The sequence below is a fragment of the Pseudonaja textilis genome, chromosome 2 (assembly GCF_049901715.1).
Source record: "Pseudonaja textilis isolate UNSWEBS1 chromosome 2, rPseTex1.2, whole genome shotgun sequence".
NCBI classification, from domain to species: Eukaryota; Metazoa; Chordata; class Lepidosauria; order Squamata; family Elapidae; genus Pseudonaja; species Pseudonaja textilis.
The window spans coordinates 139,634,215-139,652,727 of record NC_141991.1 but is presented as its reverse complement, the minus strand read 5'-3'; the positions used below and the strand labels follow the sequence as shown (position 1 = coordinate 139,652,727).

The 18,513-nt window shown below is 42.4% G+C and overlaps 1 protein-coding gene across 2 annotated transcripts in view; it reads left to right on the top strand.

Moving 5' to 3' along the window:
• PPP1R1A (protein phosphatase 1 regulatory inhibitor subunit 1A) overlaps nucleotides 1–18,513 on the top strand; it is an 89,531-nt gene that overhangs the window by 54,796 nt on the left and 16,222 nt on the right. The gene's annotated exons all lie outside the window — the stretch shown is intronic.

Genomic DNA, 18,513 nt, shown 5'->3' with positions numbered 1-18,513 from the left:
GAAGGGGCAGACAGGGTAGGTAAGTAGATGAATTAAAATATATATTAATTAAAAGTTACCATTTGAACAATACTGTACCCATGTATAAAATTAATTTATGCTGACCTGGATGTGTCACCAATCTTCTCTCAGGCAAACCATTTCACATGCAGAGAAACATTTGTATACACACACACACACACATATTCTTCTCCCTTTTTCAACAGAACAGCACAACAGAAGAAGACAATTGAATAGAGAGGGAGTGCAAGGAAAGGATAGTTGCATGGGGAGGAAAGATTCGAGAAAGGTTAAGGATAAAACTGGAAGGAGTTTGGGGGAAGGGGGAAGAAGAAAGCTTTTGTTTCAACATGACAGGAAATGTTATGTTTAGCAGCTCCCACCATGAAAAAGCTAATTTTCCAAAAAAAACCTCCTGTAAGATATTATCCTACAAATTTCTTGGTTCTTTAGAGCTTCTTCTATTCTTATCGGCTGAATGCAACAAGTAATTATCCTAATTATCTGGGATCAGGCAATTATTTACCTGATACATATTCATTAGACTTGCTTGAGAGGAACAGATGGATAAAAAAATATAGTTTTGGGGACAAAGATGCGATAGAAGGATCTTTATTCCCTTGGTATGTCCACTACTACTAGGCTGCATTTGTGATAATGCTCTTCTAAACGTGTGAGAATAGCCACATGTAAAGAAACAGAAAAGGAAGAGAAAAATCCCCCTGCTCTTGAGATTTGTTCTTTATTTTCTGACTCAATGAGTTTTGGATTGAATTAGTCCTTCAGGAGCACATAAACCAACCATACACTTAATCGAAGTACCAGTTAGGTGCAACCTGGAACAAAGCACCTCCTTGGAAGCTACATTGAGCAGCATCAGTGTAGATTGTGGTAGGGAATCCAAAAAACCCAACCCAGAGACAGTTGGCCAGAGCCCTCAGTAGATGCCAAGGTGTCTGCCAGATGGCAGCTTCAGTGTGGCTTGCTGGCAATCTCACAGTGGGCGCAGGAAAAGACAGCCTCTTTAGTGTAACCACAGGGGCCTCCTAGGGCTCTGGGAAATCCTTTTAGGATTGCTCCCTCAGTTGAGAGAAACAAGCAGCCCAGAAAAGCTCTTTGGCATTGCTTCCCAGAGGCCAAGTGGCTGAGAGAGTCAGTGACAAGCAAGAAGAGTCCTTTCACGTGGCATGCATTCTCTTTGTGGCTGCCAGTGGACTAGGGAGGGGAGCAGGCTAGAAAAGCTATTTTTGTGCTGCTGGGCTTCTCCAACTGCTCACCAGCTCCAAAGGAAAGTTAATAGTGGACTAGGAGTGTCTATGGAGATTCTCAGTCATCCAGGTCATGGTTGTCCCAAAGGTGCTTTTCAAAAGGCAACTGGACTCCCTGGGTTGTTGTTTTTCCCTTGAAAACCTTTTGCTTCTCATTCAAGAAGCTTCTTCAGTTCTTCAGTGAACTGAAGAACTTCTTGGATGAGAAACAAAACGTTTTCAAGGAGGACAAAAAGCAGGGAAGCCCAGTTGCTTTTTGAAAAGCACCTTTGGGATATATTGGAGTAGGGTCATTGGTCTCCTCCTATAGGAGGACCTTATGGTACAAAAGGAGGAGGGGTACCAAAGGAGGTTGGAAGGGCCAAATCTTTTGAAGGAGTTCCATGGGAAAAAGCTGAGAGAAACTTTCCTGTAACCACGGCCAAAGTGCTTTCAGACTAGGCGATATGGAGATCCTTAGATACACTAAGATTTTCTGTACTGGGAACCAACCATCATGAGAACATTTCTGTAGTGTAGGGCAGGGGTCCCCAACCACCGGTCCCCAGACTGGGACCGGTACGTGGATCATTTTTTACCGGGCCGCAAAGCTTGGGCGCCACCATCTTGTTTCGATGGCACTTCCGGGTTTTCGGTTGCTTCCGGGTTTTCGGTTGCTTCCGGGTTTTTGGTTGGAAACCGGCGTTTGGGTGCTCGTGGCTTAGTTTCGTCGAAGTGGGGGGTGGCTTCGAACGAAGAGCCGTCCTGATGGCGATGGAGTCTTGCGTAACTCAGGTACCAGTCCGTAGAAGAATAAATAATCATGAAACCAGTCTCTGGTTCAAAAAAGGTTGGGGGCCACTGTTGTAGGGAGAGAAAGCTGAGAGGAGTCTTCTTCCACCATACGGACCAAAGCAATTCAAGGCCATCCAAATTTTTTTAATCAAATTTGTAATCAGGTAAACCCCATGAGATAAGCAGCTCTGTCAAAGGGCCGTCTATAAACCCAGTGCTTTTTCGTGAGAATCGAATAAGAAATAAGGCAATATATTTTAGAATTCTTAAAGATGTTTTAATAATATACATGTAAATGTTCCAAAATAGAACCATTTTAATGTAGTGCTTAAAGAAAGACAAGAATTCTAGAAGACTAGACTAAACTAGAATACTAGACTAGACTAGACTAGACTAGAATTTGGAAAACCATGAATTCTTAGCACTTATATAGGCATGAAATATGTGGCATGACTTTGGGCCAGTCACTCTCTTTCAGCCTTAGGAAAAAGGTAATGGCAAACCATCTGAAATCTTGCCAGGAAAACTGTACATCCACGTATTTGCCAAGAGTCAATACTGACTGAAAGGCTCATACACAAAAACTACAGGAACAAATGGTAATCCATGATCACTTGCTTAGGGACCATTGAAATTTATGCTGGATCTCTCCAGGATACTTATGACCTGATGACGAAGTTCCAATAGCCCACCCTCCCCACACACGCATAGACACACATACACAAGTTACGTAACTGCATTTTGGACACTTGGCAACCAGCTTCCATTTACAGCCAATGGCAGCATCCCAACATCAGATGACCTCATTCTACTATGTTTCTGGTTTCACAAAAACTACTGAGCGATTAATAAAACTTAACCTAGGGAACAATTAATAAGTGAGTAGTCATTTTACAACAACTGCATTCACTTCACCACCATAAAAAAGGTCATAAAATTGGGTCAGTCAACTGGGTGGCCCACTTTATGACTGTCATGACTTACAACATGAAAAGATTGTGTATGTATGTCTATGTCAGGGGTTCCCGACCTTTTCCATACCCTGCACCCCAGAACGCTTCTGATATATTCTCGCACCCCTTAAAAATAAATGATTATATGCATATAATTATACATATACAATATAAATTTGAAACTTCTAACCAATGTTTTTGCACCCCCTGGAATATTGTCTGGCATCCCAGGGGGTGCAAACATCCCCGGTTGGAAACCCCTGGACTATGTCTATTTTTATAAAGCAACATTTTTTAAAATGTCCTAAAACGAAAACTCTAATATATGTTTTTGTCATCCCGCAGATACACAAAAGAAAGTCTTAACCATCTTCTTTCTTTTAAGAGTCACAGAAAAGAGAAAGCATTTTTTTTCTTGCTGATATCTATAATCTAAGTAAAAAAAGATGCCTACTGTTACCAGTGTTGTAATAGCCATGTAAATCAAAGCTTCAGCACAAAAATGAAAGCTCTTAACCCTTCCCTAACATGGTTGGAGTCAATAGCAGAAGCGAAGGAAGCTCCCTGAAAATACCGTTTACCTGATAAACATTACAGCAAAAGAAAAAAGAGAGCATCTCAATTCTGCCATCCCTTAAAAAGATAAAAGATTTATAACAGAGGGGTTATAAACCTCATTACATCTCATTAAAGATCACAAAAAACCATCTTATTAAAACTATCTAATTTCAGCATCTTATGTAGTTTCCTCCCTTGTTGTTGTTTTTTTTTAAAAAAAAAACTCTATCCTGTGAGTGTATTTTTTCAATTCCCAGAATATTGTCAACTGGAGAGTGTTTGCAGTTAATCAGTGGTTCGCTAAAGAAGCACTTACCCTCCCATTCCAGATATGACTTAGGGCTTCCCCTACATTCTTTTCAAGGGTCGTTATCATGTGCGGCTTGTCTTGGGTACACAGTAGTCTAAATCAGGGGTCCCCAAACCCTGGTCCATAGATCAGCACCAGTCTGTGGCATGCCAGAAACTGAGCCACGCAAACAAGCAAAGCCCCATCCACGGAATGCAGACAGCATGCAAAACCACACCCTCTTCCAGTCCATGGAAAAACCTTTCTCCATGGATCCAGTCCCTGGTGCCCAAAAGGTTGGGGGGCCACTGGTCCAAACAACAGAAGGCTTGTGACATAGAAAGCTACTAAGGTGTGTAAAAATTACAAATAGTCCTTGACTTACAACAGTTCATTTAGTAACCCTTCAAAGTTACAACAGCACTAAAAAGAATGACTTATAACTATTTTTCACACTTATGACCATTGCAGCATCCCCATGGCCATGTGATCAAAATTTGGATACTTGGCAACTGGCTAGAATTAGAATAAAATTAGAATTAGAATAAAATTAGAATTAGAATAAAATTAGAATTAGAATAAAATTAGAATTAGAATTATTAGAATTAGAATTAGAATTAATTAGAATTAGAATTAGAATTCTTTATTGGCCGATTCTGATTTGATACTCAAGGAATTTGTCTCTGGTGCATAAGCTCTTAGTGTACATACAACAATAATGATAGATCATTATCATAGTCATTGTAAAAATGCATTCATCATAAAACATTAGATGCAACACTTAGTGATAGTCATGGATACTAAATAACCAATCAACGTAAATCATACTAGGATACTAAGTAATATTTATGACGGTTGCAGTGTCCTGGGGTCATGTGATCACCTTTAGCGACCTTCCAATAAGCAGAGTCAATGGGAGAAGCCAGATTCACGTGTTACTAGCTTAGCAACTGCAGTGATTCAACTTAACAACCATGGGCAAGGAAGGGGCAAAATTCACTGAACAACTGTCTCACTTAGCAAAATAAATGTTGGACTCAATTGTGGTTTGTAAGTTGAGGACTGTCTGTATTCTATTTAGGGATGTATTTGAGGAATGCATTGTGACTGCAAGATTGGACTGGACACACATGTCACTAGCATTGGTTGGAAGGAGGGAAAGATAAACAGGGGAGAGCCATTCCTTCAGAAGCTCCAGGAGAGAAGATGGAAATATCAATAAGGAAAAATTAATAATTTGCCTTACTGATGAACTTTCAGCCCAGCTTAGATTGTGTCCATAGTTACCTTTCCATACTGGAAGGAAAAAAGGGTTTGCATTCAGCAGAAGTTATTGTTATTCAACTCTTTTTTTTTTTTTAAATCATCCTTCCGGCTGCATAAATTAACATCCTTTTATCCCATGGCTAAGCTTTATTCCTAGAGCTGACAGGTGAGTTCCGCTTATTTTACAATAATTGTCCCCTTTCTTTAGCCACCCTAATATCCTTTCAGAAACATAATAGAAAAGAATCCTTAATCTGTCTCCCTCCCTTCCTCTCTCAAATCTCCTCGCATGGAAATCTTCTGTCTTCCAATCACTGCAGTTGCAGATGTATTTTATTAGGAAGGAGCAATATGGTTCATGGATAGATGAGAAGTAACAAGGGTGTGTGATTCGATGGGGCTACTGTCTCCTCAATGGCCTTTTCTGTCTCCCCTTCGTTATGGGGTTGCAGTGTTCTGGATTTCACCTGAAGCTGACTCCTGCTGAAATAGGTTTCCTGACCATCTTGGACCCTTGTTTAATAACAATAGCAATAGCATTTATATACTGCTTCATAGTGCTTTACAGCAGGGGTGTCAAACTCAAGGCCCGCGGGCCGAATCCAGTGCTTAGATTTGGCTCACTGGGCCTCCCTGGAAACAGCGAAGGATTGGCCTCTGGTGCCTCTGCCAGTGCAAACGGAACTCAGGAGAGTCACATGTGGCCCTCAGTGGCTCTGTTTTTGGCCATGACAGCCTTCTGCAGCCCTGTGCCAACGAAAACGGAGTGCGGGAGAGCATGCTCTGTTTTCACTGGCAGAGGGCTGCAGGAGGCTTGTCATGGCCAAAAATGGAGCCTCGGTGGGCCGCGTGTAGCCTCTCTGAGCTCTGTTTTTGCTGGCAGAGGGCTGCAGGAGGCTGTTGCAGCCGAAAATGGAGCCCAGGAAGGCCAAGTGAGGTTGAGCTGGCCACACCTACCCTGGCCATACACACCCACCCTTCCGAGGTCAAATACAACCCTGATGTGGCCCTCAATGAAATTGAGTGGGACACCACTACTTTACAGCATTCTCTAAGCAGTTTACAGAGTCAACATATGGCCCCCCTCCCCAACAATCTGGGCCCTCATTTTTACTGACCTCGGAAGGATGGAAAGTTGACTCAATTTTGATTCAGTCAGAATCAAACTCCTGGCAGTGGATAGAATTAGCCTGTAATACTGCACTCTGACCACTATGCCACCAGGGCTAAATTACTCTCATGCTCTGAAGTAAAAACCGATCATTGTAATGCACATTCTAATACAGGTAATCCTTGACTCACGACCACAATTGAACCAAAATCTTTGTGGCTGAGACAGTTGTTAAGTGAATTTTACCCCACTTGCTTGCCATGGATGTTAAATGAATCACTGCTGTTGTTAGTAACTCAGTTGTTCAGTGAATCTCACTTCCCCATTGACTTTGCTTCTCAGAAGGTCACAAAAGATGACCACATGACCCAAGGACACTGCAAGCATCATAAATATAATCAGTTGCCAAGCATCTGAATTTTGATCACATGACCATGGGGTTGCGACAAGGGTTGTAAGTGGATAAAAAAGTCATCTCACTTTTTTAGTACCATTGTAATCTCCGGTCCGCAGAAAAACATCTCTGCATGGAACCAGTCCCTGGTGCCTGAAAGGTTGGGGGCTACTGACCTACTTCATGGACCGTTTGTGCCTTTGATTCAGAGGTGGTATTCAGCAGGTTCTGACCAGTTCTGGAGAACCAGTAGCGGAAATTTTGAGTAGTTCGGACAACTGGCAAATACCACCTTTGACTGGAGATTTTACAGTATCCTTCCCCTGCCGTGCCCACCAAGCCTTGCCCACAGAACTGGTAGTAAAAAAAAAAAAATTGAATCTCACCCCTGGGACATTCCACAAGATGTCACACCCCTTGCCAAAGGAAGACATCTACAATTCTGCAGCAGGCAGGATTATATCAGTAGAAGAGATGGGAATAAAAATAAGACTAATGGATAAGTATATATATATATATATCTCCTGAGAGGAAACCTGACTGTAGATATATTTTTATCCTCAGACAGTTATGGCTTTCAAATGGAATTTTGGAACAGTGCCAGCGTGATAAGTAAATTGCTTGATGCTCAGACTGCAGAATAAGTCTTTCACCACCTGCTCACACCTACATTTCCCCAGTGATTTGATTCCAGGTTGCCTTTAGATTTGGGCATTTAGTCTTTTCAGTGAAGTGATCTCTCTGTCATTCCCTTAGCTGAGCATGTAGCAGTCTAGTGGTTCCAGTCATTTATGAATGCTGTGATGTTCCCAGATCTGTGGCCTACTCTAGCTATGGGGTAAGATAGCAATCACAGAATTGTAGGTGGTACAAATCTGGAGTTATCAGGGGAAGGGGAATTTTGGTTGCTCCTGTTGGTGGTTTTCAACATCCCAGAACACCCTTTCCCAAACAACCCTCCTCCTGACCTGTAGGTTTACAATTACCATCATCCCCAGGGCTGGGAATGGGAGCCCATAGCGAGGAGAAATGACAGTGGCTTTTGGGTGAAGGACCTACGATGTCCAAGAAACCTGCAATTGTTAGGTGACAAGCAAGTTCTAACTTTAGCATCAGAGTGTGTGCTAAGAACCCTGAAGTCATACTTCTGTCAATCTCTCAGGATGATAAGAAGGTACTTCTAAAAGTCTGTTTTTAAGTCACCTTAAGTTTCTCATGTGGAGCTACAGTATATCCAGAGATTGCGGGGGTGGGGGAATTGGCATCTTGTACATCTAAACTCAGTTTAATGGTTAAAGGTGATCTAAATCCAGCATACTGGTGAAGGTTGCTGAGTTAGCAAGCTCCAGCTCATATTAGATGCACTCATGTCTTAACTGCAATATTTCTTCGTGTCACAGCCAAGTATCTATAGGGGAGTTACCTGAATTTAAACCTGATATTTAGTGTCCTGCCCTCTGAGAGAACGGGTTTTAGTCTTCTTTTTTTAAAGACATATTTTGGAGAGTGCTTTTACATTGCTTTTAATCATCCTCAAACCAGGTTTCCTGCTTGAGTAGGGGTTGAACTGGAAGACCTGTAAGGTCCCTTCCAACTCTGTTACTCTGTTATAATCCAGATCCTTCAATCCAGCTTTTTAGTTGCCGCTCCCCTGATCATTCTTTCTCTGAATCTGTTCAACTTTCTGTGAATCCTTGCTCAAGTGAAGGGCCTAGAACCCTTTTAGAGTATTAATTTATGCTTCCCAATGTTACGTTCCCTGAAAACTTGATCAGTATTCACCTTTACCTTTTCATCCAAATCATTAAAAGAACATACCGAAGACCAAAAGGCTCAGCACTGATTTTTGTGGCACTCAACAATATATAGAATAGAATAGAATTCTTTATTGGCCAATGAGGAGTAGTAAAAAAATTTGAATCCCACCACTGAACCAGTCATAAGTTGACTATTGTCTGTAATGTGCATCATTTGAATAAGATTTTTGAATTATGTCTATTAGGGATGCTAGCTGATCAAACAATGCGATAACGGTAATCAGCAAAATTTCTTCTTAACAATTTCTTGCTGTCTTCTATTTATTAACGTATCATCTTCAGATGCTCTCTAAAGAGACCTACTGTACGTCCTTCCCAGGTATCATTATCTGTTTGGTTTGCAGCTTGCTGGATCATCTCTTTTCCCTTTTTATAAATAGAAATAATATCTGCTCTTTCCTTTCCATCTGTTTTACCAGTTCTCCAAACTTTCTCCGAAATGATACATAAAAGTTCAGTCAGAAGTATTTGTTAAGATAAGTTTCTTGCCAGAGTTGTAAAAGTGCATCATTGCAGTGGCTCAGTTAATAACACGTTTGTTAAGTGAATCTGGCTTCCCCCATTGACTTTGCTTGTCAGAAGGTCGAGCACTTCCGGTTGCGCTTCCGTTGTGTTGGAGCAGAATCTGCAATCGTGCATGGTTTCGCTCTTTGCTCTGTGTTGGAGGGTCCCAATAGGGACCGGAACCACCTTGTAGGAGTGATGAAGAAAGGGGGACTGCCTGGCAAATTGAGGGGAGCCACACCTCCCCTCCCTGACAAGGAACCCCCCCTGAAGAAGGTCGCAAAAGGTGATCACATGACCCTGGGACACTGCAACCGTCATAAATATGAGTCAGTGGCCCAGCATCCAAATTTTGATCACGTGACCATGGCGACATGCAACAGTCATAAGTCTGAAAAATGGTCACAGGTCATTTTTTTCAGAGCTGTTGCAACTACGATCACTCAACGAACTGTTAGTAAGTCGAGGTAGCTACCTATACTCTTCCTGAGACAATGGATCTAGTCAGAATACATTTATTGTCATTCCTCATGGTTGAGCGCCACAGTGGTTAGAGTGCAGTACTGCAGGCTACTTCTGCTAACTTCCCGCTGCCTGTAATTTGGCAGTTCGAATCTCACCAGGCTCCAGGTTGACTCAGCCTTCCATCCTTCCGAGGTGGGTAAAATGAGGACCCAGATTGTTGGGGGGCAATAGGCTGACTCTGTAAACCACATAGAGAAGGCTGCAAAGCACTGTAAAGCGGTATATAAGTCTAAGTGCTATTGCTATTGTTGAGTCGTCAACTGCCATAACCAGCTATCCCAAAACTCTTGAGAGGAAATACAAGGTTCTGAGCCATTCATTTCCAGAGCATATCATTGGCAACAGCATTGAAGGGAGCCAGCACAAGTCTTGTAGCCGTATTTTGAAAGTTATATTGTCCTTATTTTAATCATTTAAATGCAGGGCTACCTAACTAGCAGCTACAAACATTATTTTTTAATCCTGGAAGAAATGCCCTTTTGAGAACAAAATTGCGAGGGTTGGCTGAGGCCAGATCCAAAACCCAGCTACCATTTAGGTTATACCTGCTGGGCAATTTATCTGTCATGCATCTGAAGCCAAAGTCTTTGTGCTGCACGCAACAGGCTGCCGAGGTGGGGAAATGTTGCGCTCCCACCTGCAAACAACACAGGCATTGGCATCATACTGGGTTTTTTTTCCCCTTTTCTTTTTTTAACTTACTGCCTGACACACACACACACACACACACACACACACACACACTCCCTGCCTCCTTCTGCCAGCAGGCACCTGTGTTTGATCTTTAAATGGAGCAGAGACTGTTTGAGAGCCATTCCAGACCTTCTCTTCTATTGCTGCCGGCCCCTCCCATCTTTGCTCCCATCACATCGCCATGATGTAAAGGTGGATCTCAGACAGGGGAGGCGGAGGAACAATATATGTCTCTTTTTTGGCAAGCAATAACCTAAAGTTGAAGTCAGATTCCTGATTATTTCTTGGAATAAAAGAATAAAAGGCAAGGCAAGGCGGAACTATTTGTAAGACTATTGGAGAGCTCACATTATTGCCATTACCATGATGTGCCACACTGACGCAGTGGTTAGAATGCAGTACTGCAGGCTATTTCTGCTGACTGCTGGCTGCCTGCAATTTGGCAGTTCAAATCTCACCAGGCTCAAGGTTGACTCAGCCTTCCATCCTTCTGAGATGGATAAAATGAGGACCCAGATTGGTGCGGGGCAAGATGGTGATTCTGTAAACCACTTAGAGAGGGCTGTAAAGCACTGTGAAGTGGTATATAAGTCTTAAGTGGTATTGTTATTGCTATCGCACGTGTGTGTGTGTGTGTGTGTGTGTGTGTGTGTAGTCTCACACACACACATATAATTTTCTCCTTCTTTGCCCAATAGTTGTATTAAAAGAAAGAGAGGGAGAGGGGGAGTGACAAGACTCCAGAAATTTGTTCTAGTCCTTAGACATCAAAAACTAGCTGGGTGATTTGGGGCCAGTCAGTTTTCTCAGCCACATCATAGGGTTGTTGTGGGGAAAGTAGGAGGAAGAAGGAGTAGTAGTCCATTTGCCACCTTGAGGTATTAGTTAAAATAATAAAGGCAGGATAAAAATGTGTCAAAAAAGTACAAAATTGGCTGTTCCTTGTAAGGTTAGCAAATGTCTTCTCTCCGACCTGTCCTTCTCAGAGCAAATCTACACTGATTTGTTTTATAACATTGAAATATTAAAATATACAGGCAGAAACATATGTACCTGAAATATAACAAATAAAGAAAGGAGATTCCCTGAAATGTGGGGATAGCGGGCTCCTACCAGCTCTTTTTACACACTTGTCATCATTGTTACTGTTCAGCTAAACGTGGTTTGTGGATCTGATGTTCAGAAAAAGAAGAAGCATTAAGAAAAGACGTGGATTGTCCAAAGAGACAGGATTAAACCTGTTGGGAATCTCTCCATATTTAAAAGATCCCTTCCCCTTTCTTGTTCCAATACTAAATCTATAAATGAGCAGGTAACAACAACAACCACCTCATCCCAAAAGCTTCATTGGTTCTGGCTAATGACAAGATGTCTGCAAAGAAATATGATCCTTCCAACACCCGCCTCCGTCCTGTCCGAATTAACCCTTTCATCACCCCCACCATCCTTGCCAGAACCGATGAAGCTTCTTAGACGAGAAACAAAATGGCCACCTTCTTCTTCCTCAGGGCAACTCCCCCTCCCATCCCCCCATCTGGTTGCCTTTTGAAAAAGCACCTTTGAGACAACCTGGATGACTGAGAATCTCCACAGACTTTTTTTTAAAAGGTGTGTGAACTGCATTTCCCTTTGGTTTTTTTTTGTTTTCCAATTTGGCCCACACTGCCCTTTTAGCTGCTTCTTCTATTACCCTTGGCATGTTTTAGAAAACTTTTTAAACATGTTTTGGCCATGGCAGGTGGCAGCACCTAGCCAACCTTGACTGCTTTTAAAAAATAATAATGTTAAGGAGACCACCAGGAGATTTCAAAGCTGTAGACTAGATTGGAAAGTGAAAACAAATCCCCTGGAAGAAAGAAATGGAAGACTACTTCCACCTTGTTCCAAACAAACCCCTTCCATGGATGAATGAATCCCATGTAAGTTTGCCAAAAGGCAAAATGGATGTTCTACCATGCTTGGCTGAAAGTCACAGAAGAATGTGATTATTTTGGGGGGGTGGGGGGGGGCAGTGTCACAATAGACTGAAGCTGCTACTGACTTTTGAACTGATTCTGAAATCTTACAGGGCTGGATTGTTAAGTGCGTATAGCTTATTGTTAAAATGGATGATCACAACTCCCAAGGATTCCATTTGAAGGTAGTCTTCTCTTGCCCCAAGTTCCAGCCTTTCTATTAACTTAGCATATTGTCCACCAGACTGATTTACTTAAAAGTGGCATTTGGAGCTTGGAACTATTAGCTGCTTTTGGAAGAATCAAGAAGGGAGAGCCTGGCAGTCCGGCAGAATTCTAGTTCCCATGGTAACATCCCGGCATGTTTCCTGGGTGACAGAGATGCTCCAAATTAGGTACCTTTTTAGAGAGTGTAGAATACGTTGGGTTGTGTTTCAGTGTTTGCTGCCTAGCTTTTGAAAGCAAAAGGAAGGCTTTTTAAGAGGAACACTTCTCAACCGTCATCACCACTCCTTTAATAAACAAAAGCCAATTTTTGTTTTTAAGGCATTTCAGATATTGTTTGGACTTTGTTCTGCTTCTTTGGCTCAGTTTTTTTTTTAATTTTAATAACTTAGGGTCATCATCGTCCTGGGAAAAGTCATATCAGGGGGGTCTGCATATCAGGTTATGATGTTAACAAGATGACATCATGGTGATTCATAATCAGTCAAGAATCTGTAGGTTGATGTCACTGAGGACAAGTGAAATAGCTTTCAGAAGCTTTGTCCTGCTTCTCACTGTACAAGTATGATGTTTATCTTCACATTGAGCTTTAAGAGAGTTTTTGGAATATGAAATATAGTTTTGTTTTGTTTTTTGCTGTTGATTTAGCAAATAAATATATGGACAGCTATGGAGATCTTTTAAGCAACCATCATTTTACATAGATACAATTCCTTCAATGTCCATCGGGGTATTCACAGGGTGTCTATGTCAAAACAATCAATGGAGCAACTATGTTTGCAAACTTAAGGTCCTGCCTGTTTTATGAGTCCATACGCAAGGCATATAAGATCCAAGCCCCGTCCTTTTTATGTGAGACATTCATATAAAGTATATAAAAAGGAGCGGGATTTTGATCACAGTCAAAAACTTCGTCTCTCTCTCCCCCCCACCCTCCCTCTCCCTCTCCCTCACACACACACACACTATTTCGCTCTTTTTTTCTTTTTCTCTCTCTCACACATATTCTTTCTCTTTCTCTCACACACATATTTTTCTGTCTTTCTCATTCACACATATTTGTCCCTCTCTTTCTTTTTCTCTCTCTCACGCACACATATTCTTTCTCTCTCTCTCTTTCTCACATACACATATTATTTACCCCCGCCTTCTCTCTCACACACACACACACACATATACACCACTGCAGATGCCCCTGAAGTTTCTATGGTTTCAGGCTGTTTTACATAATTTAACTGGGAGCACAATTATAAATTGTAACAATTTCTCCCTGGAGAGATACTATTCTGTGGCAGCTGCAATTAGATAATGCCTGTTTTTAAGTATTGTGGGTAAATAAAATGGTAGCTGCCTAGTTTATCAAGAAACTCTGCTTTTTCCTGCAGTGGTTTGGAGGAAAAAAAAACAAAAGAAGAAGAAACAAGAGCTTTAAAAAAAAATAATGAATAATGCAACAAAAGAGGACTACTGTATACTATTTATGTACTACTGCAACTCCCTTGTCTGCTTGTCACCTTCAACTGAGTGAAGGTGACAATTTTTGAATCCAGGCATACTGCAAATATGCTAACTTAACATTAACGTGTCCCCAAACCATTACTCTCACAAGATTGAAATTTCAAGGATCTTTAGCCCAGTTGCATTGGCAAAGTTGTGGCCACTGCCATGCCATCATGCCATCCTGCAATACTGCTTTTTTTTTAATAGCAGTGGTCACTTTATTCCTCCTTTCCAGTGCTCCCTGCCAACTTCCCACAAGCTGAGTCAATGGGCAAATTGGCAGGCGATTGGAACTCGCTCCTGTTCTCACTCTTTTTTAAAAAAAAAAAAAACTGACTGTGGTTAATCTGTTCCTCTGTTTAGATAAGGGAATATCTCCGAAGCAATGAGCCAAGGGGTCAGGGGTTGCCTAGTCAAATCGAAACCTGTTTACGTATAAAACATGGGAGAGGGAATTATGCAAACTCCTGCGACTGTCAAACTAACCCTAATACAAGAGGCTAACTAACTCTAATACAAAATGTCTCCAACATTTTGAGAACATGGTCTTGGTTTGGGGCTTCCAGATCAGGGCTGCAAAGACCACCAGATGATCACTAAGAGATACAGACAATAACCCCCTGCTGTAGCATGGTAGTCATCCAGATTTTGGCTGCCCAGATAGCACATAGCGTTTCACAGTGCTTTCCAGTCCTCTTTAAGCAGTTTACAGAGTCACCCTATTGCCCCCAACAATCTGGGTCCGCATCCCAGCTCAGGTTCATTCAGCTGCATGGACCTGAGAAAGGTCCAGAAATATTTGTTGCTTGTTTACAGGGATTATTGAACCCTGGGATTTAAACCTGGACGTTTAAACTCCGGTGAGTTCTGGTAAACATTAACCTCTGTTTCCTTTTCACAATTTGGAGCACTTCCGCCTAGCTACCAGCTCCATCTTAGAAATTTCACACACCGAACACAAGTCTCTTCCTTTCTGTTTTGGCAAAGTTGGAGACGATTCCTGAGCTCACCAGCACTTTCTCCAGCCTCCTAATAAACAGGGGTGAAAATGTTACCCTCCGAGTGCAAGACCCCTATCCTGGCTTCATCCCCACATTTGGTCTTGCAGTGGGGGAGGGGAGTAAAAGTAAAAAAGCTGATCTGCCTGCAAAAAGATTAGTAGAAGGAGACCATTTGGTTGGGGGGGTTGGACTAGATAAGGTCCTATAAGGTCCCTTCCAACTCTGATTATCTGTTATACCGCGGGGCTCCAAGGATGTCAGAGTTGGGAAGTGGAGATTGGCCAGACATCCTGCCAATTATCACCTGGTCCACCTCCAAGACCCTCTTTTAGCTTTAGTTCAGCTGCCAATTGGAGCAATGGTTGCTTTGACTGCCTGAGGACAGCAAGGTATTAATGCTGTGGCATGGTGCCAGTCCAGAGCAGCCCCCATGGAGGAAGGGCTTTGGAAATGGTTCTGGATAGGTTTTGAAATTTTAAACCATCTTTCAGCCACGAATCGGGTCAAAAGATTTAAATCTGGAGATGGTTAATTTCACCCGATTTATGATACCACATGTCCTTGACTTATGACTGGTTGTTTAGCGACCATTCAAAGTGATGACAGACACACACACACCCCTAAAGCTACTTATGACCCACCTTTGAAGATCCAGCGTCCTCCCACAACCACATTCACATGTTTGCACATTTACAGTTATCTGCAGCATCCCACATCCCACGACCATACGAACATTTTGCCAGAAGCTGACGTTTGCTTCCAGTTTCTGGCAAAAACCACTCTATAGTGAACATTTATGATCACCGCAAAAAGTTGCAATATCAGGTCTGATCACATGGTGATCCACTTAACAACTGTCATTAGTTGTGCCAGTTGCAGGTCGTAGCTTGAGAACTACCTGTGGTGCATCACCATCTCGTCAGAAGCCTTGAGACACTTCCTGGTTGAAAGGATTAGCCGATGACATCGCCGTTTCCCAGGAGACGCCCAGTTGGGGTCTCCTTTCATGTCCCCAGCAGGAGCTAGAGCAAGGGATGGGAGCTCACCCTCCCCACAGCAGCACACGGGTCTCAAACACAGGCTTGCTAATCTCCAACTCAGCATCCTAACTATGGGAGTCACTGTATTCTGTGTCTACCTGTAAAGAGAAGCAGGCTGTTGTATTGATTCTCAAGTGCTGACCTCAGCCTTGAGAGACCTTGGTTCAAATCCATCCTCTGCCAGGGGGCAAATTTAGGCAAGTCGGTTTTGTTCCACCCAGCCTCCCTTACAGGGAGGCAAAAGAGAGAGGTTTTCTTATATATGTCACTTTGAGCTCCAGGAAGAAAGGCCGGCAGTAAATCAAACAAATAATAAATAATCTGATTTGTTCCCCTCCCCTTTTAGCCTTTGACTATGCCTCTCCTTGTACCCCACTCGACTTCTCTCCTCGCTCTTTTGTCTTCTAAGGTAACATTCATGCTATACTTCCAGTTCCTCTGCGTAAAACAGGCAAGCCAGTAATACCAGCTCGGTTGTAAAAAGAGGGGAGGAAAGGGTGATCAGCCAGTTAAAATTAAAAAAAAACCCACAGCATTCAGCTACCTGCAGAAACTAGATTACACCATTGTTCCTGAGGTCTCCTTCTGGGAAGAGCTAACGATTTAGCCAAGGCTCTTTACCGCTGTACCTCAAACGGCCGTTTGTTCTATTGGCAATAAAAGGGTTTATCACCATGGAAAGCTTCACATGCTCAATTTCTGCAGGACCAGTTGGCTCACCTTACCCATAACAGAGCTGACAACTAATAAAACAATGATAAAACTCCATTATAATGTAATAAATGACTCAAACGTGGAGGTGCTGCCCGTAATGATATGCCACAGTCGGCATAAGTCATCCTAAAGATCTCAAAGCGCAGCATAATCAAGCACGACAGGCACTTTGACAAATAAAATCACAGGCTCCCGGCAGGGATCCAGCAAATTGCAGAGGCCGGTGCTTAAGCGGCAGGATTGTGGAAAAAAGCCTCAGGTGTTTTTCCAGGCAGCATCTGACCGGGGCTTTCTGTATGTGCTCCACAACACCTGCTGTCTTGTCCAGCCCTTTGTGAGCCAAGCCAACTTTGGGATCCCTGGGGACAGGATCACGGGCTGCAGTTGAGTAGGAGGATAGGATAAGTTATCGGTGGGCCAGAATTGAAGTTTTGCTCCATTTTTAATACTTGAAGCTTCTGGAAAACCTGCTTGTCTTACTCTAGCTTTTGGGCTACAGTCTACTGAGATGGAGCAAACATCAAGATTGTAGGGTTATTTTGTAATTGTTAAGTTGGGGTGGAAAACAGCCACAATTGGCATTTCAAGATGGCCGAGGGCTGCAAAAAGGAACATCAAATATACAGGCAAGGCTAGAGTTAGGGGAAGATTCTTGGGGTGTCTTAAAGGTGGCCTGTGCCTATTTGAGGGCTTACAGAATGGGTCTTTGACAATTCACCATGCTCAATTTGACACGGCCATCTCACCATGGCTAACTTGCCAAAGCCAACTTGCCACAGGACAATTCACTGCTGAACAAGAGCTACACTAATAACAAAGCAATGGTGGAATAAAATCATTAAAGAAAGGATGCAAGAAGAAGGACCGAATGAAATGTAAATGGCAAAAATAAAAATATTTTTTTACTTTTTTAAAATAATTAAATAGAATTGTTAAATTATCCTGCAGCAAGTTGACCATGGCAAGTTACCCTGCAGTGAGTTGGCCATGATGAGTTGGCTGCATGGCAAGTTTATCCATTCCCTTACAAAACAGCTGACATCTGTCTCCAAGTGGCAGTAAGGACGGCCATCAGTTTTCAGCTGTCCTGCTCAGGAGGGGCCTTAAGGGCTATAGAAAAGGTCTTTGGCTGGTAGTAACTTTGAGGCTGTAGATTGTATGTCCTTGCTTACTGTAGCCACAGATTCAGGATACAGTATAGCCTTACCCTTTACCCCAAAACCTTTCCAGATGTGTTTTTCCTCCGTGATATTTCTTATTTATCTTAACAATTGCATAGAAAGAACTTATCGGACACAGACAGACAGACTCAGTAGATGCCAAATCCAGTCTAAACATCTGGCTGACTAGGTGACCAACCCCAATAATAATAGAAATATATGAAAAATACACACACCAAAAAACCTACAGCTAAGTAAACCAGTGAACTCTCCAGCAAGGCTAAATGTTAGCAATGTTGTTTAATGATAATCAATGGGATGGATCGTCCAGCACATTGAAGGGCCCCAGGTAATGCAGAAAGAAGCCCAAAGGAGAAGTGCAGAAGTTGGTGCTTGCCATCTCAAGCATCCCTTGAGTCACATACGGGAACAGCCTCTATCTACTCTATACTGTAATAACAAGTGCATCACACATCAGGCTAGAAATCGAGAGATTGTGAATTCTAGTCCTGCCTTAGCCATGAAAGGCAGCTCTGGGCGACCTCTCTCTCTCAGGCAAACTCACCTCACAGGGTTGTTGTTGTGGGGGGAAACAGGAGGATATATTCGCCACCTTGAGCTTCTTGTAGAAATAATAAAGATGGAATACAAATAAATAACATCCAGGGAGACAGTGAAAATATATTTCTGTTGCAAAAATAACCCAGAGTTCTAAGATTGGTGTGTTAGCTTTACCATACCTTTAACTTATTGTCTTTTCCTTCTC